General features: G+C 37.7%; 1 protein-coding gene across 2 annotated transcripts in view; it reads right to left on the bottom strand.

Moving 5' to 3' along the window:
- The window catches only part of Sema3a (semaphorin 3A), a 483,245-nt gene that overhangs the window by 372,940 nt on the left and 82,473 nt on the right, over window positions 1–27,832 (bottom strand). For both annotated transcript variants that reach the window (XM_060374188.1, XM_060374185.1), the window contains exon 2: window positions 2,036–2,116. The gene's annotated coding sequence lies outside the window, so the exon portion shown is untranslated. The remainder of the gene's footprint in view (window positions 1–2,035; window positions 2,117–27,832) is intronic.

Consider the following 27,832-nt stretch of genomic DNA (forward strand, 5'->3'; position numbering starts at 1 on the left):
AAATTCTAAGCTATTTGGGAAATACAAGTTACAGAGGAAGACAATGCAACCAGCCCTGGTGCAAACTGATAGGCTAGAGTCAAATTCAAGGGTAGGAGGACCTCCCCTACCAGTGGACTAGGGGAGGGGCATAGGGGGAGAAGGGGGTGGGAGAGGTCTACAGCTGGGATACAAAGTGAATAAAGTGTAATACACGATAATAATAATAAGTAGAAAGATCATTATAGCTGTAGAAATGGAGAACAGATTTTTGTAAGTGTAGAAATGTAAAGGATGGTATAAAAGTCTTTCCCAGTGAGACGGAAGTTGAACCATAATATTAATGCATACAATTTCAAATGGCAATAAAAAAATACAAGAAATCTGTAAAGAAAAAACTAAGCTCGGATGTTAAAAGGCTGAATAGCAAAATAAAAAGAAAACATGAGAGAAAAAAACACAAAAGAAATGCATGCAAAAATCCATATGGTAGTGTACTATCACAACCAACTTAAAACTCTAACTCAGGGGGGAAGTAGAGGAACACAAGTGAAATGGAAAAACATGGGGGAATATTGAGTGTTAAAGGAATGATTACTCTGTATGTACACACACTTTCCATCCCACAGAACATGATTTATTAAGAAAAAAAAACACACACAGGAAAAAGCATGGCTTACTACCTTACGAGTTATTGTTCAGGAGGATCGGAAATAACCAAAGTAACCCAAACTATTGCCATTGCCCTTGGTTGTCCATAACTACATGGCAAGATACCACACACTTAACCTTTTGGACATGGAAAAATCTGAAACTGTGTGTGAACCTTCCTCGATGGTTTCTAGATTATATAATGCTGGAAGGTGATGGACAGGTGGAAGTGGGAGAAAAGCTATCAACGGTTTTAATCAGCACCGGGCTCTGAATGCTGCAATACCAACCTGCCGGATAAGCTGTGCCAATCGATGCAGTAGGAGTGTGAACGCAATGGGTCACTAATCACTTCCAAATGGGACTATGGGCTTGATCCACAGGGGGTGGAATCCTGTGCCTGATACTATAGTCTTCATCAAAAGCCTGCGGCTGAGAAAGTCATGGTTCCCAGGGTAGATGCTATTGCTATTTTACTAAAAGATCATGCTTTCTAAATGTCTGTGTTCATATGCATGGACCAAGGCTATGTGGTCAAAGAAGCCTCTTTTTGCAGTAGACAGCAGTTAAGGGAAAGAAGCATAACTAGTTAAAGTGCTATGAACGGAAGACTGAGGACTCAGCCCTAGGCCAGACATCAATGTTAACCCCATAAGGTTCAGGGAGCACAGAGTCCAAGGAGGGAAAGAATGTAAGAGCTGAAAGATGGAAAGGCATGCTGTGTGATGCTTTCTTCCAGACCCGAAGCTGCTCTTGTGATAATGAACTGACAGTAGCTGTGCCTACTAGCACAAGACTTGTGTAATGTCAAGCTAGCAACAACCCCAGCTTAGACAGAGGAGGGATGATATCAGAGCTTGCTCCTTAGTGAGGAGGTATTGCAATTGATAGTTCCTGGGGAAGGAGGAATTAAAAAAAAAAAGTCATGACCACTGTTAGGTTTCTCATGTTTTGGTGGATGGCCCCACACCTGTGCAGATAGGGGTACCATTTTAACGGGATTTCATGATGTATACTGGAAGGTACGTGTCAGAGAGAGTTAGAGGGAGGAAATATGGGATAGAGTGTGGTTGTACTTCATTACATGTAAAGCATGAAATCCTTTAAAAATAACTAAGTTAAAATTTAAAGGAAAATATAAAAACATAGAATTATACCACATATTTCATTCATTAATCGAAAGTATAAACCACAGCCAAGACACAATATTCCACATAATACGAGGGTGAGGGATAAGGAGTTACTTGGTTAGGGTTTTTACTTTCCTCTCGAATTGTTATGCTGACCACTTTGGCTCTAACAACATACAGAAGCTAATGATCTCCTTAAAGAGATGTGGGTTTCACCCCTAGTCAAACGCCAGCTGGTTGCCCAGAGCCTTCTAGAACATGCTACTCTCCCTTACCTGAAGAAGTGAAGGCATGCTTTGGTGATTCTTCCCTTTGACACCTTACAGGCTGTCCCATGGATTGTGCTTTAAAATTGCCTGGAAAACAAGACAAATGAACAAAACTTTAATTTTGACCTTTTTAAAAAAAAAATCAACTTTCTTTGCAAAAAAAAAAAAAAAAATTGTATTGAAGCCCATCTCTCCACACCTTGAAACTGTTTTTGAACTGTCTCCAGCAATACTAAGTTCTTTGTTCTCTCATCACTAGCCACTCAGTTCATGCTTATCTGTCTCACTTCTTCCCGAATTGGATCCAGGAGATCATTTCCATTATTTCTCTGTGTTAAATTTGGCTCATGTCTTCTCACTCTCCATTTAGCTGACTTATCTTTTTAGACAAAATCGGTTCGCCCTTCAAGCCACTAGAGACATTTCCGGCCTTGTAGCTTCTCAGTGCTTCAGGACTGAATCTTTCCTCTTGGTTCTTCTGAATCACTGTGGGTAATCCCACCAGGATCTGGTTCCCCAGCAAGCATGCTATTTTTCTTGAATACAATTATTTACAAATGGTATTTTTTAAAAACGTTATGACATGCTCTTTTGGAACAAGTTGAATAAGAATTCCGGATTCTGGTTGTCATGCTCGTGTGACACAGCAGCCACAGTTCTGGCCTCTGTGGCATGAGGAGGAGGGGGTGGGGAAAGTGGTGACTTGTTTAATGAGTCACTCGCTGAGAAGTTTTAATCCTGGAAACTGAATCCACAGAGATACACAAGAGAAAGACGCTCTTAGAAAACAGAAACAAAATAACTTCATGGAAAAAAAAAATAACTACCTGACCAAAAGGTCAACAGTATCCTTCCTTCCCTCAGAAAACTAAAAAGTCTCCCTTTGGCCCTTATTCAAACAGGACTATAGGTTTACATCTGAGTGGAGAAAAAATTAATTTTCAGACAAAAGCCAGTTGCTTTGGTGGTACGTTTTGCCAAGAGACGGTATACTCGTTTGGTAAAGAGACTTTATTTTAGAAACAGAATGAGGTGAAATTGACAGCAAATCAGCTCTACCTGTGGAATCCAAGCCAAGGTGACTCAGTCCAGTCCCCTAAGTCAATTACACTGGCCAAACTTCAGAAACAACAATGAGTGTATATGTAAGGTGACCCCAGGTGTCTGATCTCAGGATTGCTTGAAGGCCACCACATTTATCAAGGTTTCTTTCATTGTGTTTTTGAGCACATTCAATTTAACATGATGCACAATAAAATTTAACATGATGTTATTTAAGGAGATACAATTTAGATGTTAGATCTATCTAACTTTTTATTTCTTGATAGCAATGCATCATTAGAACAAAATGTCAGAATCATGCTTTGATTTTCTAACAAAGCCCTATGTGTGTTTCTGTGTCTGCCAATGCAAGTGTCATGGGACAGTCCTTAAAAGAAGAAAAAAAATCATATAAACACAGAAAAATTGCAGAGGTGTTATGCAAATTCTATCAGTTTATTGGATAACATAAATTATTTATCTACAAGCTAGATTAGAATCCAACTTCCCTTTTGCATATGTCAATATTTTTTTCAACTAGAAAAAAAGTTGATATTTTCAATAACAAAAAAACGGAAAATCTGAAGGATGGCTTTTCATTAGAGAATGAAATAATAGGAATATACTAGAACTATAAAATTAGCATGGGCTTTTTAGATCTAAATCAGATCTAAAGTTTTATTTCATGCCTCAAAACAATGTATCAATAGAACCAACTGCCAGAAACATGTGATTTTCTAGCAAAGTTCTGGTTGTTTCTGTGTCTCCCAAAGCGAGCCTCATGTGACAGTCCTTAAGAGGTGAAAAGGAACAGTCTTAACATAGACAAATTGCAGAGCTGTTATGCAGAAGTTCTTTGCCTGGAAAATGATTAAGGGTTTGTATTTTTTCTGAGCCTCGTCGTTTTATCACAAATGAGATTAGGAATAACATTTTATTATTTATAAAGTATGTATTAATGCTTCAACAAATATATGGCAAATGGAAGTGGGCAGTATTATTTGAAAGTTTAATTTAGAGTTGTTAACATGTAATGTGTATTCTTACGTTCTATTGTAGCTTTTAAAGGTAGTTATTAAAATTAATGTTTAACATGATGCTATTTAAGGAGACAAGAAGTCCAGTTGAAAAGCCCTCACTCCTAAAGAAAGGGCTAAACAAAAGTGCCACTATAAAAGCATGATCAGGAAGGCCTGCAATGTCAGACTGGGAGATTATAAGTGTCTCAGACAACCTTTCTAGAGCAGCAGCTGGGAAGAAAATCAGGATAAATGGACACAGAGGGCAATCACTTCAAGATACTGCTGCGTTACTGGAGACAAAATTCAACAAAATGTTCGTGAAAGACAGTGTGTTAATGCACGCATCATTAGCCAACAATTCTGTTTAGGGAGATGAACTCAAACAGTAGCAATGACTTTTAGGAGTAAGATACTTTCACAAAAATATGCATTGAAGTAGAAATAGAACACGTCTATGTCCCATTAAAAGGAATGTACTCGCTTGATACAATATGGACACCACACTTAAGATACCAATATATTCGACACATGTTTCTTGCATATGGCTTTTACTAATGCTCATGTGCATGTTTTTATTGTGAATTTATTCAGTGACAATATATAAACATATCCTAATAATATTTTGTGAAAAAAATATAACTTTTCCTAATATGGGACATAATATCTGTGGAATACAGATCTAAATACATGTGTGGGAGGATGTTTTAAAAGCCAGTGGTCTACTTACCAAAAACTTATGTGGTTTATTTATTTGTATTTCACTAAGTTTATAATTTTTATATTTTGTTGTGTTCTTTTATAATAATGATAAAATAATCTCCTAGAAATGATTTAGTCAGAAAAAAACAATAATCTATCTAATGTTTTTCTGCACACCAATTTAGATCAAACTTATGTACAAAATTTTGAAATTGAACTTGTAGTAATATAATTAGTCTAATGAATTGATAACTGCATTGATGATGCTCAGAATTTCTAGTGAGGAATTCAGTTGTGCTTAAAATAGATGATTATCAACTATACGGAGAACCATAAGATTGATGTGTTTCTCAGACACAACTAGGATATATATCCTATAAATATATTCGTTTAGCTTGTATCTGACACACTCTACATCCTGGCTCATTGCTGGAACCCTGGGAAGGTACGTGGATGCATTAAACATGCGGTGGTTCCTTTAAGCAGACATTTCTAAGGACAAAGCATTATCACTGAGGACATTATGAGTACAAACTTCACAGACACATTGTTCACACATGCCATTTCGTCTTAATCTAATACCCCTATGCACGCCTAGCACTGGCAATTAGAGGACTCTGAGATATCACTTCACAAAGCTCACCTCCATCCGGCAGACTTCCTGGATTCTCATTCTTGTTCTGTGGATGGGATACCCTCTGAGGTGAGAAATGCCTTGTCTCAGTTCGCTCATGGCATTGCCAAGCCAGGAACTTCACAGTTGCTGTGCAGTATGTCCACACATCTATTCAGTGCTCTCTGTTACTTGACTCCCAAGCCAAACCTTTCTGTCACAGGAAGACAGGAAGGTGAGGCTCCACCATTAATTCACATGTGGGGCGCTTGGCAGATTACATCTGGGACTCCCCACAAGGCTGAGTTGCAGTATATATGGCAGACCTTGTGGCGGACCTGGCTACTGCTGATGAGAAGGTGAGCTTTGCTCCCAGTGAGGAGGAGTACTTCCTAAGACACCATAATTTTTGCAAGTTCTTTGGTGCCCCGCCCCCAGTCACTCTTCCAGGTTTCTTTCCCTGCAGACAAAAGAAAGAAAGAAGAGAGAGAGAGAGAGAGAGAGAGAGAGAGAGAGAGAGGGAGGGAGGGAGGGAGGGAGGAAGGAAGGAAGGAAAGAAAGAAAGAAGGAAGGAAGGAAAGGAAGGAAGGAAGAAAGGAAGAAAGAAAGGAAGGAAGGAAGGAAGGAAGAAAGAAAGAAAGAAAGAAAGAAAGAAAGAAAGAAAGAAAGAAAGAAAGAAAGAAAGAAAGAAGGAAGGAAAGAAAGAAAGGGTTCCCTTTCTTCAAAAATTTCCAGGGATGTTAATTTCTGCCCCACAGTGAAAAGACTAATTATTTAGCTGGAAAATACCTTTACTTACAGCATGTTTATTTAATTTGTATTCATATATACAAGTATCAAAAACATAAACATAAAAATATATATGTAAAAAAAGAGGAAACAAATTTCAGAGGGGTGAGGAAATAGAAGGTGGAATTTGGAGGGATTAGGCAGAGGGAGTTGTTTCTGAATATGATCAGAATGTGTTGTTGAAATCCTGAAAGAATTAATACAATGTTACATCAAAACAAAGTTCAATTTGGAAAAGATTATATGGAATTTATACTTGTTTTATTTCTTTGGCTAACTTACAATTAACTACAATGTTTGTAATTATTTATCCAAAGTTTCAGCTAAATGTGGGGAATCTTAAGCCTTTTTTTTTTAATGGTTAAAAGTTCATTTATAAATCATGGAAGTCATTTACAGTTCCACAGTTAGTATCTCCAAAAGTTGATTAATGCATGTCCGCCCATGCATGCAAGATGAAGTCTATGTTTATGAGAAAAATGAATTGTCAACAAGAAACATCATATTCCAATTGAATTGTCTCTATTCATTGAATTCTAGAGAGAAGTTCCAAGGGATTGAGTACATTGCACATTCAGTTTAACAAGCACGCCATCAGATTCATCTACCAAACATATGAATACAATTGAGTCTATTTATAAGAACAAAGTTCAATTTCAGGAAGTGGTCTGGTCTTGAAAAATATCATCAAATCACCAACTTCTTCCTTAACAAGAATGAGGTGCAGAAAAATTGAACTCTATGCTCATCAAAATTAATATGGGAAAATTCATCCAATTATGTAGGCAATAAACTTCAAAGTATTGGTGGCTTTTCTCTTCCTATTTTAATGCTCATGATATTTTCCAGTTATGGATAATTTGTGAGAAGCGAGGCAAAAACACTGGCAGTATGACTCACACTCAGTGACTAAAAACATAAATTGAGATTTCTGTCTCAAAATTAATTTGAGACATTTTGACCCAAATGGAGTGACGACTTAGTTCTTAAGTGCACTTTCTGCTCTTGCAGAAGACCCAGTTTGATTTTCAATACCCCCTAAGGATCTTACAACTGTGTATAACTCCAGTTCCATGGGATCAGAAACCCTCTTTTGACTCCTTTGGGCACTTTGCATCCATATTTGTACATACAAACATGCAAGCAAAAAAACTGATAAAAAATAAAAATAAATAAACCTTTAAAAATTAACATATATCACATAAGTTCTGCTATTAACTGGTAGTTGGAACTAAGTTCAGACAGTGTTAAAATTTTCTTTCAATATTTTAATAATTTTGTATTTATTATTACATGTGTGTATGTGTTTTTTTTGTGTGTATGTGTGTGTGTGTGTCTGTGCATTTGAGTTTAGATGCTCACAGACCCCAGAGGCACTGAATTACCCAGAAGCTGGAGTGACAAGCTGTTGTGAGATGCCAAGTGTGAGTTCTGGGGCTAGAACTTGGGACCTCTGTGAAAACAGGAAGCCACTGAAGTATTCTATCTCTCCAGTCTCTGGAAACCTTATTTCAGTGAAGTTAATGGCAACATGAGTAGTTCCATGGCAGTTTTTTTTTTTTACATATTAAATAAAAATATTTAGTTCAACATATGTTCCCAAAGAAATGAGAGTGATTGTCTGATGTATGTTATCTTCTTTTTCACTAGTCCATTAAATGACTTATTTAACATGCATTTATTGAAATGAACACAGGAAATTAAACTGCTGAAAGAGTTTATATTGAGAATTGTACTTTTTAAATATTTCTTCTTCTTCATAATTTATTTACTTTGTATTCCAGTTGTAGGGTTCTCCCTCATCTCCTCCTGGTCCCACCCTCCCTGCCTCTTCCTCCCCATCCCTCTTCTGTAGTCCACTGATAAGGAAAGTTTTCCTCCCCTGCTGTCTGACCTTAGCCTATCAGGTATGTTATCTTAATTATCTTCATTTTAATGAATATCAAGGTGACACACTAAAAGATAATGAGAAGAAACTTTCTTACCTTAACACATTTTTATGTGGGTTTTGGTTGATGGCTGAGTGTGCAAGGCATTTACTGCATGCTATACCTTAAGTTTTCAACTTGATATTGATAGAAAGAAAGAACCTCAACTGAGGTGTTGCCCCTGTTAGATTGGCCTGTGGACCTCTCTATGAAGCATTTTCTTGATTAACGTTTGACATGGACTAGCATACAATGGACAGTGCCTTCCCAGGATATTTAACCCAGGACCATGTACCCTGGTTTAAATATAAAGAGCAAGTCAAAGAGAGAAAGCCTTACACCACAGTCTCTTTTTTTAGGTTATTGCCTTGACTTCACTCAATGATCGACTGTGAGGTGGAAGCATAAAATGAAATAAATAAAGCCTTCACTCCCCGAGTTTCTTTGGTCAGTGCTTTGTCACAACCAACAGAAAAAAACAAACTAGGGCACGGTGTTTGTGGGAGAACTGCAGTCAGAGTCCTGAACCCGTGTAAAACTGTATGTGATTCTGTAATGCCAGTGTGTCTAGAGTTAGATTGGAGATTGAGATAGAATCCCTAGAAGTTTTGAACTGAAAAAAAAAAACAACAACAACAACAACAACAAAAAAAAAAAAACGGTGAGTGAAACAGCAAAGGAGAAGGTAGAGATCACTTCCATGTGTTTCTATTGTACATGCGTGCCCCAAAGCACATGCAAAACCATGTACATACACACAAAGATAAATACGTACACATGGATTTATTTTACTTATTACTGTATAGCTACACATGACCTAAGAGTAATGAGAAACAACCATTTTCCAGGTACACTGAAAGACACAGCGATCCCCATGAATCACCCCCACGGCATGTCACAAAATCTTTTGGAAGCATGATTGGACAAATATCCGAGAGTGGTCCTTCATGGTTCTGTGTTATGATATGAGCTAAATACTATTGGAGAACTAAATTCAGAGGTTCCCAAGGTTCTCTCGATCTCTTAATTCATAGATGATTTTGAGACAGACAGAGGGAGAAATTGGACACTTTAAAAAGAGATCCTGCACAGATTCATTGCCTTTGCATGGCTATGATAGTATCTTTTATAGCTGTGAAAAATTAACTAGAAGTTAGTGACCGGAAGAAACCTCAGTTTAGTAAATTACAATTCTGGGGAGGTAGAAGTCTGATTCCCTGAGCTGAAACCAAGGAGGTAGAAAGGTGGTCTTCCTTGCTGGGGGCTCAATGATGGTGTTTTCCAGTTTCTGCAGGCCTCTCTGATACCAGCACAAAGACTTTCCAATTCAGGAGACACGGGGAATATATCTAGCAACTGCCAGCAAAGGTAGTCTGCTTTTAAAACCTTATGGCATTAGTTTGGATTTGCCTTGGAGAATCCAGTACATCCCGCCCACCCCCATAAACTGTTAACTTATTCATTAACTACAGGTGTGCAAAATACTGTATATTAAAGTTGCTTTAAAATTACTTTACATTTTTATTTCAAAGATATAACAGAAACAATTTATTAGTCAAAGTGAGAACTCATTGATGCAAATAATGTCCGTTGACAAAATGAGAGGTGATATAATTATAACTTATGCAAATGAACCACATATTGTGATCAAACAACACAGACTGTAATTCAGCCTTGCATGGTGTGGACGTGACTGTAGCACAGAATAAAACAATAGGCTCTCCTACACCGTTTTGTAGTAGGCAATGCATTTGTGGAAAGCTCATTTACACTATGAATAAAGTTAAAAAGATTTTACATCTAAATTTTCTACAGTTTGTAACAAGTTAGAATACCTTTATGAATTTACCTTTATTTTGACCTAGAATGTTGAATGCTTTAAGAAAAATAATTATGTTCTGAAATGCTAAGTATTATACTGCACCATGAATTATTTAAGAGATGCCTCTTCCTTTGCCTGGGCCTCACAGGTTTGGCTAAATAACACTTTTTCTCACTTTGTGTCAGTCAATTTAGAGTACTGGGAAGCCTCATAAATCATTCTTGGAGGGTACATCTAGGACACAACTGTCTCAATTACAAATAGGGTCATATGAAAGTTAATGAGTCCTTTAAATAACTCATTGGTTCCTTGTTCCATTTATTTTTGTGAAGATGTTAGAGCATGGATCACTTTTCTATGACACTGGAAAATTTAAAAATAATCACCTGCAGTTTTCACATGCTTATGACTTTGTCAAATGTGTTAAACTTTGTTTTAGGTCTCTATGTCACAGGGCCTCAAGGCTAGAGAACAATTCTAACAATGTAACACTTCATAATAATAATATACGAAGATAAAATTGAGCAAGTATTCATCTGTTAAAGTACTAGTCACACATGTTTTTACTACCCACAAACAACGTTGTACTGTTTAAAGAGAATTTATATAAATATGTTTACAGGTGTGTCTGTGTCAAGAAAGGTAAGTTCATGTAAGATAACAATAAAATCTCAGAGTTGTAACACAGGTTTATTGCTCATCCTCACAAATGAACTGTGGAGACAAAGGACCCACAAGGACCCAAGACCATCCTTTTCCTCTGTACAGTAAGCTGTTGACCCAGGCTCCATCCCTCTCTGTATTTTTCTTCAGCTAGGGCTTCTAGTCACCCAGGCTGGCATGGAACTCCGTACATATCTGAGAATAACCTTGAACTCTGAACTGTCTGCATCCCCAACTCCCAGGTTCTAGAATTACAGGTTCGCTATACTGAGCAGAATTCAATTGCAGTTACAGATGGAACCCAGGCCTGCTCTTCTTGTTAGGAATGAACTGCAACAGTCAGCCCTGTCCTCCCAGAATGAGCAGTCACTGTTGCTAACGTAGATAATTTGAAAAATCCAATAAGACCCAAGCTCTCTTGCTCTGTAAGCAAAATGAGTCCCTTTTGATTTATTGACAAAGAAAAAGCTTTGGCCCCTCCTAATCCTTGTAGCATGAAAATAATGAGGGTCAACAAATTTAGGTGTTGTTTTCTGGGAATGACCTGGGTCACCAAATAACCTTTATTCATATTAATATACAATGAAATATAATACCGCTCTCAAACACAACAAAAAAGATTGATCCAACTGATGCTTTTGCATCTCCCAGCATGTGGGATGAGATGTCACTTCTCAGGATGAGATGTCACTACTTTATACTGTCCCATATACACCCTAAAGGCAAGTGAAAAGAAAACCCCATATCCACCACACAAGCATGCATCCACACGAACCTTCTATAAAAATTACCAGAGTCTTGATGTAGCACTCAAAGAACGAGAGGCATAAGATGTCACTGGCCTCTAGACATGTTAGAACTCAGCAGGAGATCTCAGGATGCTCACATGTGATGGAAGTGTGGGCTTTCCTTACTGTGGATTCTCTCTGCTTACCTCCATATAATGGTCCCTTTACTCCCAGCTACATTCATGGGAATGCAGCTTCCATTTCTTTGTATTTCTTGGGGAATAAGGAGTGAGGGTAAGTGAATGTCTTAGTTAGGGCTACCATTGCTCTACTGAAACACAAGGACAAAAATCAAGTGGGGTAGGAAAGAGTGAATTTGGCCTATACTTCCATGTAATAGTCCATCACTGAAGTAAATCAGGACAGAAACTGAAACAGATAGGAACCTGGGGGCAGGACATGACACAGAGACCATAGAGGGGTGCTACTTTCTGAAATTATCTTTCTGGTTTGTTCAACCAACTTTCTTATAGACCCCAAGAATACCAGCATAGAAGTGGCCCTGCCCATCATGGGCTACATCAGTCACTAAGAAAACATCTTACTGCTTTTCCTACTGCCCAGTCTTATGGAGACATTTTCTAAACTGAGGCTCCCTCCACTATAGTGACACAAAATGAACAAGCAATGGGAATATTCTCTTTCTGAAATCTAAGGAGCTTTTATGGCTACTCTTCAATCATAGAAAATTTGATTATGTAGAGCATTGTCATGTCTGCTATAGCCCTTCCTTTTGAGGGGTTCAAACTCAGCATTGTTGCTGGTATAGCTTTGAACTCCTTGTAAGCATTAATTTCAGACATCTCCATGTATCTAGATCATACAAAGATATTCAACACATTCTAGCATACACACACACACACACACACACACATATTCTCCTATTCTGTTATCTCATTTTTTCAGTATTATAGATTGTCATAAAAGCTGTTTGAACTTCCCAGAAGAGCCATGCATGTAATGTCGTTTCTTGTTTGTTTGTTTGTTTCTGCTCTGCACCTTCATCACCCAATAATTGAGAGCCACCTCCTTATTCTGTTCTTTGCTTGGGGCAATTTGTCTAATTGAAAATGTAATTAGACATTTATCTGCAAGAGGTTTTTATTTTCACTATTATCATTTATTAAACAAAATAACTGTTTCCCACTATTTGAAAAGATCAATGTCGAAAGAGTTCTTTCCATTTGATTTCTGCTTGCAAATTAGCCAATCGTATTCTGAGCTAATTTCTTTTACATTGTGTCATAGCAAATCACACACATTATTGCATCATGCATTCAAACTGGAGTCACAGATTTTGTAGGTATGTGATGTTACTCAGGTTTGTATAAGGACTTGTATAGCTTGAATCCCATATATGCAAGGACCCCAAACCCATTCGCCTTCTGCTTACACACAATTACATTTCATTTTACCTATTAATTTTCTATATATTCAATTACAATAGCTAATGAATTCATTTTATGAAAATAAAACACATTTTTGTTGCATTTTTAATAATCTAGATATGCTAGAATAGACAGAGTGAAACAGAATACCCACAATTACATGTTTACTGCAACAGAGGCTTATTACTGAGTTTCTCTACATGTTGGGCAACTTCAGATGCTGTTTTCCTTCTGAAACCTCATCCACGATGATCCTGAATGAGGTCCACATAATAAGCTCTGTAAGTCCCTACCGAGGGGAAGAGGAAGATTAAATAAAGGAGCCTGCGGTTTTCTGGTTTATCCTAGAGAGGAGACCTATAGCACTTCTCAGATCTTAGCTTCTAACACAGTTGTTTAAAATAATTACACAGGTAAACAATGCTGTTAATGTTTAGTGAGTTTGACACTCTGCAACAACAGTTGCTCCCCTCTCAATGATTCTCTCAAATCTTTGTAGCAATACACTAGAGTATATCAATGTAGTTTAAAAGAGAAAATGTGACTAATTCTATCACAAATAGAAACATAGCTGAGTCATATATTACAATAGTTATGAGGGTTTTCTAGGTACATAATCTGAGTCCCAGAAACGTTAGAATAATGAGAAGAAAACATCAAATACCTATGCGGTATTAGCTTCACATTAAATAACATTCATTTAATGAGTATGTGCATACTCTTATGTGAAGTTATGTATACTTTGTATGTGTGTATGCCTGCAAAAGACAGAAGAGAGAGTTGGATGTCCTGAAATTGGACACATAGGTAATTAAAAGCCACCTGATACAGTTGCTGGAAATTGAGCCCAGGTTCTTCGTAAGTCCCATAAGCGCATTTAACCAATAAGCCATCTATTCTATACCAACTTCAACTGTGAAATACATTGTGTTAGCATTTTTCTCTTTATATAATAATAAAATTGGATTTTAAAGTAATAATTATTCTCTAATTTATTTCAGTATTTTTGTGCGTGTGTCTTTACATATTTTGAAATAAATCCTCATTAGCAAGGGGTGTGTTTCTGAATGAGTGGTCTATAGTAATTACCTTGTAATCTTGTGGGTACCCTGGATGAAGGAGAAATCTTCCTTCTGATACCAACTAAAACATGAGTCAAGTTGGATTAATTCCCTATGTAGGCTCATGGCAATAGGAAAACATACAGGCTTGGTTCCTTTAAGAAGGCACTTTAAACCTAACTGATGAAAGACACATTAATAAGATAGATTGCTGGGCCCCAAGGCACATCCTAAATAAGATGCTAACTGAATCAGACTGGCAATTAGTGAATGTTACACATTGTGTTCAGTTTGTTCTGCAAGAAAACAGAGCAGGAAAGCAGTCAAGAAGGCCAGATTGAAGTCCTCATTGTGACATTCCCTACAAGAATGTTTTTGTTTATTTGTTTGTTTGTTTGACAAACTTGATATACACAGGTAAATGGATGGAGCTAAAAGAAACAGTCATTCTGAATGAGATGATCTAGACTTAAAAAATCACATATTTTATACATTTTACGTTATATGTTGATGCCAACTATAAACCTCCAGCTGGCATGCTACAATCCATATAATCACAGAGTTTAGTTTAGGGCCTTGGGGTGTATAGACTCTTTCAAAGCAGAGGAGATATAATATACAGGTTTTGAGAGATAGGGAGAGACTGGATTAGGCAGATTAAATGGGGAGGGGAAAGGAAGATAGATAATCAAAGAAAGATGGGAGAGACAATGGGTATGAAGATGCTCTGCACACTATCAAAGGAGAAAAGTAATGACCAATCCAGCTACAAACCGTGAAATTGACAATGGCGCCACACCCACATGACGCACGTGGACAATAGTGGCACAAATATTGTGGGAGTTCCTAACCTCTTCTTGACTGGATTTAAGGCTCACTCCACAAAATGGAACCCATGCCCAACACAGAATGGAAGTCTTTTCTCAGGGACTACTTTATATACTGAGTGCTAAGTAGATATGAAATGGGGCTTGATATGTGTACTATGTTGTATTGTCTAACAATCAGAGTATCTGTGAAATAGCAATAACTCTACTCTAAATAAAAAAATAATAGTAAAACTCATAACTACAAAAAGCAGACTTTTCTCTTTTTAATTTTTTTTAAAATTTTTTTATTAATTACACTTTATTCATTGTGTATCCCCCCATAAGCCCCTCCCTCCTCCCCTCCCAATCCCATCCTCCCTCCCCCTTCTTCACACATGCCCCTTCTCAAGTCCACTGATAGGGGAGGTCCTCTTCTCCTCCCTTCTGATCTTAGTCTATCAGATCTCATCAGGAGTGGTTGCATTGCCATCTTCTGTGGCCTGGTAAGGCTGCTCCCCCCTCAGGAGGAGGTGATCAAAGAGCAGGCCAATCAGATTATGTCAGAGGGAGTCCCTCTTCCCATTACTATGTAACCCACTTGGACACTGAACTGGACTTTTCTTAATCTCCAAGCATTTGAACTGAGTCTCTATGGAATTCAAGAATAAAGTGGACAGGTGGGCCTTTAGCTTTCATAAGAAATCTGATCTGGAAAGCTTTTTGAAAACAATTACCTGGTCCCTGAGATGTCCTAGATTTAGTTGTTTTCAGAAAAGCTGGTGACTAAGCAACCATAACCATGGCGTTTCTTTACTTCTCATTGAAAGGGAGTGGAAATAGTTGCATGCTTTAGAAAACGAAAAAAAAAAATTACAGAATGGTTCCTTTTGAACCAGTATTATTTTTAAAGCATTATGTCTTTAGCTAAGAAATTTCATTAAATATTCCAATTAAGTCATTATTGAATGACTCAAGAATTTTTAGATATGTAATATATTAAAATTGTATACTTTGTGTATTTACAAATAACCAAATTATAACTAGCTTCAGTAGAATCTCTTATAACACTTTATGTATTAATAGGAAATAAAGGCAAGTGTTGACATTTTCACATTATCGACTATATCGTTTAGATCTGGAGCCATACTAGATTGTGCACACGCAAATACAGAGTTCTGACACAAAGAACTTTGGGGTTGTGAGAACTGTGCTATTCTAGGAGGTTTCAGCTTTGGATAACAGGTCCACCATGTTTCTCCTGAAAGGGTGTGAAACTGGGAAACCTTCGTATTACTCAGCTGCTCCAGAAGGCTGGGTTTAAGCAAAGCTTCATTAATATGATAGGAAAAATCAAGGTTAACTCAAATTCTTCTCCACAGTTGATATCATCTGGAGCTTTCTGGAAAGATCAAAGTGAAAATCTGTCCTTGGGATTAAAGAGAGTAAACATCTAAGTGTGTTTACTGGTCTTGCAGAGAGTATCAGGGCTCGGTTCTCAGCACTCATGTCTGCTGGCTTATAACATTCTGTAACTCCAGCTCAAAGAGACTCTGCAGCTTCTGAATCCCACACGCACTAACCTGCACATTCCCACACAAACATACAGACAGACACATAGGATTGTAAGAGCAAGTAGAAGAACAAGGTCTTTGCTGTGAGAGAATGTCTTTTATATATGATAAGGAAAGCGCTTCCCTGAAATCTCAGCAACATGGCTGCCTAAAGAAGATCTTCACAGAAGGGGAGGAAGATCTCCTCTATCAGGAGACTGGGAGAGGGGCACAGGTGGAGAAAAGGGAAGGAAGGTGGACTTGGGAGGGGAGGAGGGAAGGAGCTCCTGGGGGCATACAAAATGAATAAATTGTAATTAATAAAAATTAAATTTCATGATTTCCTTGTTTTTCATTGCTGAGTAATATTCCATTGTGTAGATATACCACAATTTCTGTATCCATTCTTCAGTTGAGGGGCATCTAGGTTGTTTCCAGCTTCTGGCTATTACAAATAAAGCTGCTACAAACATGGTTGAGCAAATGTTCTTATTGTGTACTCTTTTGGATATATCCAAAAGAGGAAGCACTATTCCGAGTTGTCTGAGAAAGCGCCAGATTGATTTCCAGAGTGGTTGTACAAGTTTACATTCCCACCACCAGTGGAGAAGAGTTCCCCTTTCTCCACAACCTCTCCAGCATGTGTTGTCACTTGAAGTTTTTCATCTTAGCAATTCTGATGGGTGTAAGGTGAAATCACAGGGTTGTTTTGATTTGCATTTCCCTGATAGCTAATGACGTTGAGCATTTCTTTAAGTGCTTCTCTGCCATTCGATATTCCTCTACCGAGAATTCTGTTTAGGATCATCCTGAGTGAGCTGTCCCAGAAGCAGAAAGACACACATGGAATATCCTAACTCATGTAGACATATAATATAGGATAAACCTACTAAAATCTGTACACCTAAAGAAACTAATCTAGAGGGAAGACTCCGGCTAAAATGCTCAATACCCATCCCAAAAGACAAAGAGGATGGACATCAGAAGAAAAAGAAAACAGGAAACAAGTTAGGAGCTTCTCACAGAGGGCCTCTGAAAGGCTCTGGCTTGCAGACTATCAAAGCAGATGTTGAGACTTATGGCCAAACTTTGGGCAGAATGCAGGGAATCTTATGAAAGAAGTGGGAAATAGTAAGATCTGGTGAGCACAGGAGGTCCACGAGGAGAGCAACAGAACCAAAAAATTTAAGCCCAGGGGTCTTTCCGGAGACTGATACTCCAACCAAGTACCATGCATGGAGATAACCTAGAACCTCTGCACAGATGCAGCCCATGGCAATTCAATGTCCAAATGGGTTCCATAGTAATGGGAACAGGGACTGCTCTGACATGAACTGATTGGCCTGCTCTTTGATCACCTCCCCCTGAAGGGGGAGCAGCCTTACCAGGCTACAGAAGATAGTGCAGCCAGTCCTGATGAGACCTGATAGACTAGGATCAGAAGGAAGAAAAAGAAACACTCCCCTATCAGTGGAATTGGGGAGGGGCATGAGTGGAGAAGGGGGAGGAAAGAAGGGGTTGAGAGGGGAGGAATGAGGGAACTAGAGGGGAGATACAAAGTAAATAAGGTATAATTAAAATAAAATTAAATTAAAATTAAAAAAAATTAAAATAAAAAAAGATCTTCACAGTGCCCAAACCAGGTGACCTGTCAGTGTGGATGCTCCAGGCCCTACCTCAAGCTGATGTGCTATAGACATGTCAGTAATAGCTGCAGAGTGTAAAATAATCAGTTTTGCCCAGGACGAGGCTTCCTGATAGGTTATCAAATCCCAGGCAGTTAATGCTAAATGTATGTATATATGAGCAGTACCAAATAAATTCAGCAAGATATATAATTACACAAACAAATATTAACACATATATACAGGTATATATCAACATATACGTACAAGTACGTATTTAATACTAATAATTAAAGAAAAGGGTATAAATTTGAGAGAAACTGAAGGGAGACACACGAAGAGTTGGAGGAAAGAGAGGAAAAGGTGATGATTATATAAATACAATACTTATCATTTCTTTAGAAAAGAAAAATACAATGGGAAGTAAAAAATGTGAATTTCCTGTAACTATGGAAATCTTTGCTATCTTCTTATTGCTAAAGAGTGTTCTCATTGACATATATTGAAATATATTCATTAGAAAATTATCTTATAATAAATACATTATATAAGAAAGAAGTACAAATTAAATCTTTTAAAAATGTGCACTTTCCATAACCATAGACTTTTCTCTTTATTAAAAAAACCCTCAAGTCACTAATATCCAGTATATACAAAGAACTAAAGAAGCTGAAAAACAGCAAACCAAGTAATCCAATTAAAAGATGGGGAACAGAGCTAAACAGAGAATTCTCAACAGAGGAATATTGAATGGCAGAAAAACACTTAAAGAAATGCTCATCCTCATCAGCCATAAGGGAAATGCAAATCAAAACGACCCTGAGATATCACCTTACACCCATCAGAATGGCCAAGATGAAAAACTCAAGCGACAACACATGCTGGAGAGGTTGTGGAGAAAGGGGAACCCTCCTCCACAGCTGGTGGGAATGTAAACTGGTACAACCACTCTGGAAAGCTATCTGTCGCTTTCTAAGACAATTAGGAATTGTCTTGCTTCCTCAAGACCCAGCTATACCACTGCTAGGTATATACCCAAAGTTCGTTCAAGTACACAAAAGGGATACTTGCTCAACCATGTTTATAGCAGCTTTATTTGTAATAGCCAGAACCTGGAAACAACCCAGATGTCCATCAACGGAGGAATGGGTACAGAAATTGTGGTATTTTTACACAATGGAATACTACTCAGCAATCAAAAAGGAGGAAATCATGAAATTTGCAGGCAAATGGCAGGATCTAGAAAAGATCATTCTGAGTCAAATATCCCAGAAGGAGAAAGACAAACATGGGATATACTCACTTATATAGACCTATAAGATATGATAAACATAATGAAATCTATACACCTAAAAAAGATAATCAATTGAGCGGACATGGGGTAAGATGATCAATCCTCGTTTAGAAAGACAGATGGGATGTGCATTGAACGTATGACAGGAGTCTACTGAGCGCATCTGAAAGACTCTAACTAGCAGTGTTTTCAAAGCAAAGACTCATGACCAAACCTTTGGCAGAGTACAGGGAATCATAAGAAAGAAGGGGAGTTAGTCTGATGGGGAAAGGATAGGAGCTCCACAAGGACCAAATATATCTGGGCACAGGGTCTTTTCTGAGACTGACATTCAACCAAGGACCATGTATGGATATAACCTAGAACCTCCACTCAGATGTAGCCTGTGATAGCTCAGTAACCAATTGGTTTCCCAAAGTGAGGGGAACAAGGACTATTTCTAACAGGAACTCAATGACTGGCTCTTTGGTCTCCCCACCCCCGAAGGGAGGAGCAGTCCTGTTAGGCCACAGAGGAGGGCTTTTCAGCCAGTCCTGAAGATACCTGATAAAACAGGATCAGATGAATGGGGAGGAGGTCCCCCCTATCAGTGGACTTGGAAATGAGGGTGGAGTGGAGATGAGGGAGGGAGGGAGGGACTGGGAGGGAATGAGGGATCGGGAAACGGCTGGGATACAGAGTTAATAAAATGTAACTGATAAAAAAAATAATAAAATCAAAAAAAGAAAAAAAAAAAAAAACCCTCAAGTCCAAAACATAGAATTCAAAAGCGAAGCATGAGCTCCATGTAGCATGGGCATTGAGCAAACAGACAGTACAAACTTTGCTCAGTGGACATCTTTTTTACAAGCATGACTCTCGTGGTCCTGTCATGTCACAATGCAAATCTGATATAAAGCCCACAGAAGACAACCACTTCATGGGACCCTATGTTTGATTTTGTACTGTCATCACACAGAGAGACAGTCAGAAAACAAGCACTTGCCCTTGCACATTAGCCAAATATAGACTGAGTCTGAAAACATAAAAATCCTGTTATTACATTTAAACTTTCTAGTCTGAACTAGTTTTGAATTTCTGAAACAGCTTTTTACACACAGTACAGGTCGGCCTTCAACTTGATTCTCCTGTTTCAGCCTCCAGAGTGCTTAGAACATAGGTACGTGCCATCACCGCTCACCTAATCAGTCTACTTTTGAGTATTTTCTTCATGAAAACAACAGAATTTCATGATAGCGAGGAATTAAAATTACAAAAAGACAAACACAGGGGACAAGTTACAAAAAGGAGACATTGTGAGAAGAGAGACAGAATAATGGACCCATTCTAAAGTCTTGGATTATAGGTTTCAAAACATTGACAGCAGGTTGTTCATATGAAGAACACTAATGTCTACGTGTGCTTCATATTAATTCACTGAAGAAAACACTATGAAAGTTTTCCTTAGGAGGCAAACAGAGTCAACGTTGACTTTGTTTTTGACCTTTTGGCTATGCTGCAGTTGCTCCACTCATGAAAATTTGTGGTACTTCTCCCAAGTATCAAGGAGATACAGTCTGATTTCTGCCTTTGCTGTTGGCAGGAAGGAGACCTGTTTTGTGTGTCTGAAGTATGTAATGATGCACCCTGAGAGTGCATTTGGAATTCTCGTCTATGTAGCTTTTATGACTTCGTTTTCCCCTTTTGATTTTCAAGTATGTAATTGTATAACTCAATGGTGTACACCTGCCTGCTGAGTAGTCTTAGCCCCGACTGGCAGGAAAACTATTCACAAACTTCCAAAGTCTTGGCAACATTAATATGTCAAGTTCAATAAAACTATACAGAGACCCTAAGCATACATGCTGAATGTTGATTGGAGAAGCTTTTCTAGGTATAACATAGGTTATGCATTCTTCCCCACATGTAATTCATTGTTTAGGTAAGCAATTATATTCAGAGTCTTTAAAAGCCAACATGATTGCAGGAAAAGACATTAAGTGTATGGGGTTGAAAATGTTATTTCCCTTGTTTATGCTGCCATGTACCAGCAACAATCTTCTTTAAAAGAATTTTAATGAATTTATACATGACAGAGATGAAGGGATGTTTCTTAAACAGAGCACATGGTAACATGAGCCTCTAGACATCTATTTTTAAATCTAAATTAGAGAGAGAAAAAGACAGAGACATACAGAGAGACAAATCAAAAATAAGAGACAGGAGAATTACGCCATCTTAAAAAAATTTTAAATCCATTACATTCAAGGGCATTAACATATTCTCTAATTGGACATTGGCTATATAAGTTGAGATTTAAAAGAAACTCTAGGCTATTTCATAGCCATTTGCAAAACTTTTAAATTATAGACACGTTAAACTTAGATTAATATACTTTTTAAGCAAAAACAACAGCCATAAGAAGCCTCTGAAAAGGGAAATTAAAAAACTATCTAGTTAGATGGAAGATTGCATATTTAGACTATATTCACAAGGTAATACAATACCTTAATGTCCTGTGTGTCCTAGTGGGACATATCTATCTATCTATCTATCTATCTATCTATCTATCTATCTATCTATCTATCTATCTATTATTTTAAAAACTACTGTGTGTATTTTTAATTAATTAATTAATTTTAATTTTAATTTTAATTTTTTAAATTTTTAAATATTAGTTACCGTTTGTTAACTTTGCATCTCTGCTGTATCCCACTTTCTCTTTCCCTCCCAATCCCACCTTCCCACCATCATCTTCTCCCTGCCACTTTACATGTGCACTGATTGGGGAGGACCTCCTCCCCTTTCATCTGATACTGGTTTATCAGGTATCTTCAGGACTGGCTGCAAAGTCCTCCTCTGTGGCCTAGCAGGGCTGCTCCTCCCTTTGGGGGGGGAGATCAAAGAGCCCACCATTGAGTTCATGTCAGAAACAGTCCCTGTTGCATCTTATTAGGATGCCCACTTGGATACTGAGATACCAAGGGCTACATCTGAGCAGAGGTTCTAGGTTGCATCCATACATGGTCCTTGTCTGGAAAAACAGTCTCATAAAAGAATCCAGTGCCCAGATATATTTGGACCCTGTGGAACTCCTGTTCTCTCCATATCATATTAACCCCCCCCTCTTTCTTGTTTATCTTCTTTAGGTGGATAGATTTCAATATGTTTATCCTATCTTATAGTTTTATATAAATGAGTATGTACCATGTGTGTCTTTCAGCTTCTGGGATACCTCACTCAGGATGATCATTTCTAGGTCCCACCATTTGCCTGCACATTTCATGATTTCCTTGTTTTTAATTGCTGTATTCTATTGTGTAAAAGTACCACAATTTCTGTATCCATTCCTCCACTGATGGACATCTGTGCTTTCCAGGTTCTGGCTATTATGAATAAAGCTGCTACAAACATGGTTGAGCAAATGTCCTTGTTGTGTACTTGAGCATCTTTTGGATATATGCTTAGGAGTGGTATAGCTGGATTTTGAGGAAGCACTATTCCGAATTGTCTGAGAAAGGGCCAGATTGATTTCCAAAATGGAAAAATTTTAATTGTATTTTGAATGCTAACAACTTTAGAACCAGAAAAACAAAAAACAAAAAACAATAGTTCTTCTGCTCATAAATTTTGCCTGTGAAAATTCCATAGAGATTTTCTATTGTTTTGTATCTGCTTCTCTTTGATGTGCTAACATTCTACCTGACTCAGCATGTTCTGTGGTTAAGATCTCAGTTAACTTGACATTCTCATGTGATTTCAAACACCTAAGATCCACTCATCATTAGATATTCTAAAAAAAAAAACCACATAATTTGATTGATGCAAGAATATGTGAAGTAGAACTGCTTGACACTATGCTAAAAAAAAAAAGCAACTGGCTTTTACTGGAGACCTTTGTTAATATTTTGTGAAACATGTTATCAAACTATTAATTCAGTGTAATCAGTATAAACAGATTATAACTACTACTACAGTCACTACAGTCCATTGAAATCCCTCTTTCTTTTGAAGTTTTTTTTTTTTTAACTGTTAAGTGCTGGTAGGTCATTGTCCTAATTTGATTTTTGTTGCTGTGTCTGATATAATATTGTTAAAAATCATTGAAAAGGTTTATTGGGGTTACACTTGCACATCATAATATATCATCGAGTGAAGCTAAGACAGGAACTTAGAGTGGGAACATAAAGGCAGGAACTGAGGAGATGTCATAGAGGAACCCTGCTTACTGATTTGCTATACTTGGTTTGCTTAACTATCTTTCTTGTATAGGCCAGGCCCATATGACTTAGGATGGGACTGTCACAATTTGCTGAGTACCCCTGCATCAGATAGCAATAAAAAAAATATCCCACAGGAATACCCAACAGAAACAAACTAGAACAAAGCAAAGTAAAACAAAACAAAACAAAAATCTCCTGAATTCAGGTTCCCTAGTCTCAGGTGTGTCAAGTTGACAACTGAAGCTATGAAAGTCATTAATCCATGCTCATATGAAAGTGCAACAAAAGATTTGGAAAAATCAGATATCTGTGCATAGTCATGCTAGGAAATATTTTCATGGAAATCAAAAGATCGTAGTGTTCTCTGCATTAGGTGCTCATATCCAAAAATTAAGTGAAAGCTTGGATGTTATTCCTAGGCAAAATCCACAAGAGGCCAGTTTTTTAAAACAATATTGGAGGCTGATTTTATACATATGGCTACATCTTCATTACTTTTATCATTACTTCAACTGAAGAGCCCAATTTGATGCCCAATGAAAGAAGCAAATGATTTTTTTTCAAAAGTCAAAAGTATAGGTTTTATATATTAGAAAACAGTGTTCATATAAAATAATGTGAGGCAAAATCTGTCAGTAGTTTTGGGAAGGGACAGATAGAATTTCATTGCCAGCAATCACTAGACAGAAATCTAAGTAGGATTTCCCATGAATTTAATGACAGAAATAAATGTAGCAAGTGACTTTGAAAATGCTTATCTGTTGTAAGAATAAAATAGAGACTACATATAAGCTCAAACAAACAAACAACAAAACCCACTAAAAATAAAATCCTAGATTTAGGCAGAATACAGGAGATTACTTCAATCTTCTTGTATCTGTTGAGGCTTGCTTTGTGACCAACTATATTGTCTATTTTGGAGAAGGTTCCATGAGGTGCTGAAAAGAAGGTATATTCTTTTGAATTTGGGTGAAAAGTTCTGTAGTGTCTATTAGGTCCATTTGATATAGGGCCTCTGTAAGTACCTTTATTTTCCTATTTAGCTCCTGTCTAGATGATATGTCCATTGGTGAAAGCAAGGTGTTGAAGTCTCCCACTATTAAGGTGTTGGGATCAATGTGACTTAAGCTTTAATAATGCTTCATTTACAAATGTAGGCACTCTTGTATTTGGAGCATAGATATTCAGAATTATGATGTCCTCTTGGTGGATTTTCCTTTGAAGAGAATGTAGTGACTCTCCTCATCTTTTTTGATTAATTTTGGTTGAAATTCTACTTATTGGGTATTAATATAGCTACTCCAACTTGTTTTCTGGGTCCATTTGCTTGAAAAACATTTTTCCAGCCCTTTACTGTAAGATAGTGTTTGTTGCAGAAGTAGGTTTCTTGGATGCAGCACAACTTCCTGAATAGAACACCAACAGCACAGGTTCTAGGAGCAACAATCAAAAAATGGACCTCATGAAACTGAAAAGCTGTAAAGCAAAAGACACTGTCCGACAGCCTACAGATTGGCAAAGGATCTTCACCAACCCTATATCCGACAAAGGGCTCATATGCAGAATATATAAAGAACTCAAGAAGTTAAAAAGCAACAAATCAAGCAATCCAATTAAAAAGGGTAAGATGATAAATCTTCATTCAGAAAGGCAAACGTGATGGACATCAGAAGAGGGAAAAAATAGGGAACAGGACAGGAGCCTACCAAAGAGGGCCTCTGAAAGCCTCTACGCAATAGTGTATCAAAACATATGCTGAGACTCATGGCCAAACTTTGGGCTGAGTGCAGGGAATCTTATGAAAGAAGGGGGAGCTAAAAAGACCTGAAGGGGACAGGAGCTCCACAAGAAGAGCAACAAATCAAAAAATCTGGGCCCAGGGTTCTTTTCTGAGACTGATACTCCAACCAAAGACCATGCATGGATATAACCTAGAACCCCTGCATAGATGTAGCCCATGGAATCTTAGTGTCCAAATGGCTTCCCTAGTAATGGGAGCAGGGACTGTCTCTGACATGAACTCAGTGGCAGTCTCTTTGATCACCTCCCCCTGAGGGGGGGAATAGCCTTACCAGGCCACAGAGGAAGACAATGCAGCTAATCTTGATGGGACCTGATAGGCAAGGGTCAGAGGGAAAGGGAAGAGGACCTCCCCTATCAGTATCCTTGGGGAAGGACATGAGAGGAGATAAAGGAGGAAGAATGGGATTGAAAGGGTATGAGGGAGGGGGCTACATCTGGGATAAAAAGTGAATAAACTGTAATTTATAAAAAAATAAGTAAAAATTTAAAAAAAATAAATGAAATTAAAAAAAGATCTTGCATCTAAAATGTGGCTTTCATCTATATTTTGATTCTCAGATTTCAACAACTTAATTAGTAGAGATCATTGGGCCACACAATGTGAGTGTTTATGCATGGCTATACATTAAAATGTTCATGGGGAGTTCCTCCTCTCCTACTATCTGACCCAAGCCTATCAGGACTGTCTGTGTTCTGTAATTAGGCCACCCCATCAAGGGGAGATGATCAAAGAGCAGGAACCAAGTTCATGCCAGTGACTGCCCCTGCTCCACTTACTTGGGAACCCATATGGAGACTGAGCGGTAGAGGGTCATGGGGGCAAAGAAGGAGAGAGGGTGGGACTGGGAAGAAATGAAGGAGAGGATTACAGCAAGAATACAAAGTGAATAAATTGTAATAAATATAATAATAAATAATAATATAGAAAATGTCCTTTGGGAAAATAACATTAGTGAAAACAACCTCAAGTTCATTTTCTGAGACATCGACTACTAGATTACATTATGAAAGTAACTATATTTTGCACACTTCAGAAAATGTCTGAAAATTTGAATGACTATGAAAAGTTGAACATTACTAAAGATTAAAGAGGAACCTAGTTGGAGCTTCTGAAATAGAAAAGGTAAACAAAAAATGAGCATGTCAGTCCATTCCAGTGGAATCAAGACTTGAAATACAAATTAATGAGAATATTATTGAGATAATCCTTAAAAAGAAATCATAATGAAAATCAGCTATCTCTGATATTCTACACTTCAGAAGATGCATCAACAGGTATAGCAAGGCCACTGGAGATGCCGAAGACTAGTAACAAGTAGGAACAGACATGTAATAATTAATAGCGACATATAATTAAAATTATAGCCTATACACATGAATTACAAATAATGTATATTACACAGTCTTTTAATATTATATAAAATACATCAATTACTCGTCAAAAAATATTAAGAAATTGCCAAAATGAAAACTTTTTTTTTTTAAACAAAAAGTACCCTCCACATTTTGAAAAAAATCTTCAATTTTATCTGTCTCCATTAGTGTGGGGAGCTTCTAACATTTAATGTGGCATTGTGGCAACAGCAGAGGAAACTAGATAAGTCATTTAAGAAGTTCATCCCAATGTTTCTGACAGGAACTCAATGGCAGGCTCTTTGACCTCCCCACCCCCAAGGGAGGAGCAGTCCTGTTAGGCCACAGAGGAGGACTTTGCAGGCAGCCCTGAAGATACCTGATAAAACAGGGTCAGATGAAAGGGGAGGAGGTCCTCCCCAATCAGTGGACTTGGAAAGGGGCAGGGAGGAGCTGAGGGAGGCAGGGTGGGATTGGGAGGGAATAAAGGAGCAGGCTACAGCTGGGATACAGTTAATAAAATGTAGCCAATAATAAAAAAAAAAATAAATAAATAAAAGAAGTTCATCCCAATGTAGTCCAGATTCCCTATATGTAAATTGGGTTTATTATACTGACATTGCATCCTGAGAGAGAAAGACAGAGGCCACACTATGTTATGATCAACAATGCAGCATGTATAACACATGATACAGAGCATGATATATAAGCAGAAATAATGCTTTTTTGCACGTGCATGCCAGGCATTTTGTTACTTGGTTCATTTTCTATTAAAATTCTAAAATTAAGGTCATCCAAATTCTTGTTAAAGTACTAAGCAATTTTACTATGTCCTAAGACCTTAGTGTTTCACACAAACGAGTCTGAGCTTTTTCTAACCCTTTCTGTTTTGCTGATGCCACTGCACACAAACCGTCGTTTTCAGCCTTTGGAGAAGGATTTTGCTCTTGATTCCAAGGTTTCCTACATCACAAGCCTGTTCTCCCTCTTTCAGCACTCTTCTGAAGCCTTTAAATCAGTTCAAAAAAACCCTGCAATTTAAAAATGTTGGGGGGGCAAAGGAAGAATGGGGTAATGAAAGGGATTGGAGTGTGGGTTACCTGGGAGAGGTTGGAGGAATGAAATGGAAAGACAGGGGAAAAGCGATGTGATCATATACATACAGGCATACATACCACATATATATTAAAGTTGCAAACCATCTAGTTTGCTTCTGGCTCTTTCTAGAAGACCTGCAACTCCAGTTCTTCCTCACAAAATCCCAATGGCACCTCTCACACCAGACCATTTCTTATTACAACTTCCCAGAGATTTTCAGATCAAATATTGAGGGCGAAGGAATCATTTACATTA

Source organism: Meriones unguiculatus, chromosome 21, assembly GCF_030254825.1.
Source record: "Meriones unguiculatus strain TT.TT164.6M chromosome 21, Bangor_MerUng_6.1, whole genome shotgun sequence".
NCBI classification, from domain to species: domain Eukaryota; kingdom Metazoa; phylum Chordata; class Mammalia; order Rodentia; family Muridae; genus Meriones; species Meriones unguiculatus.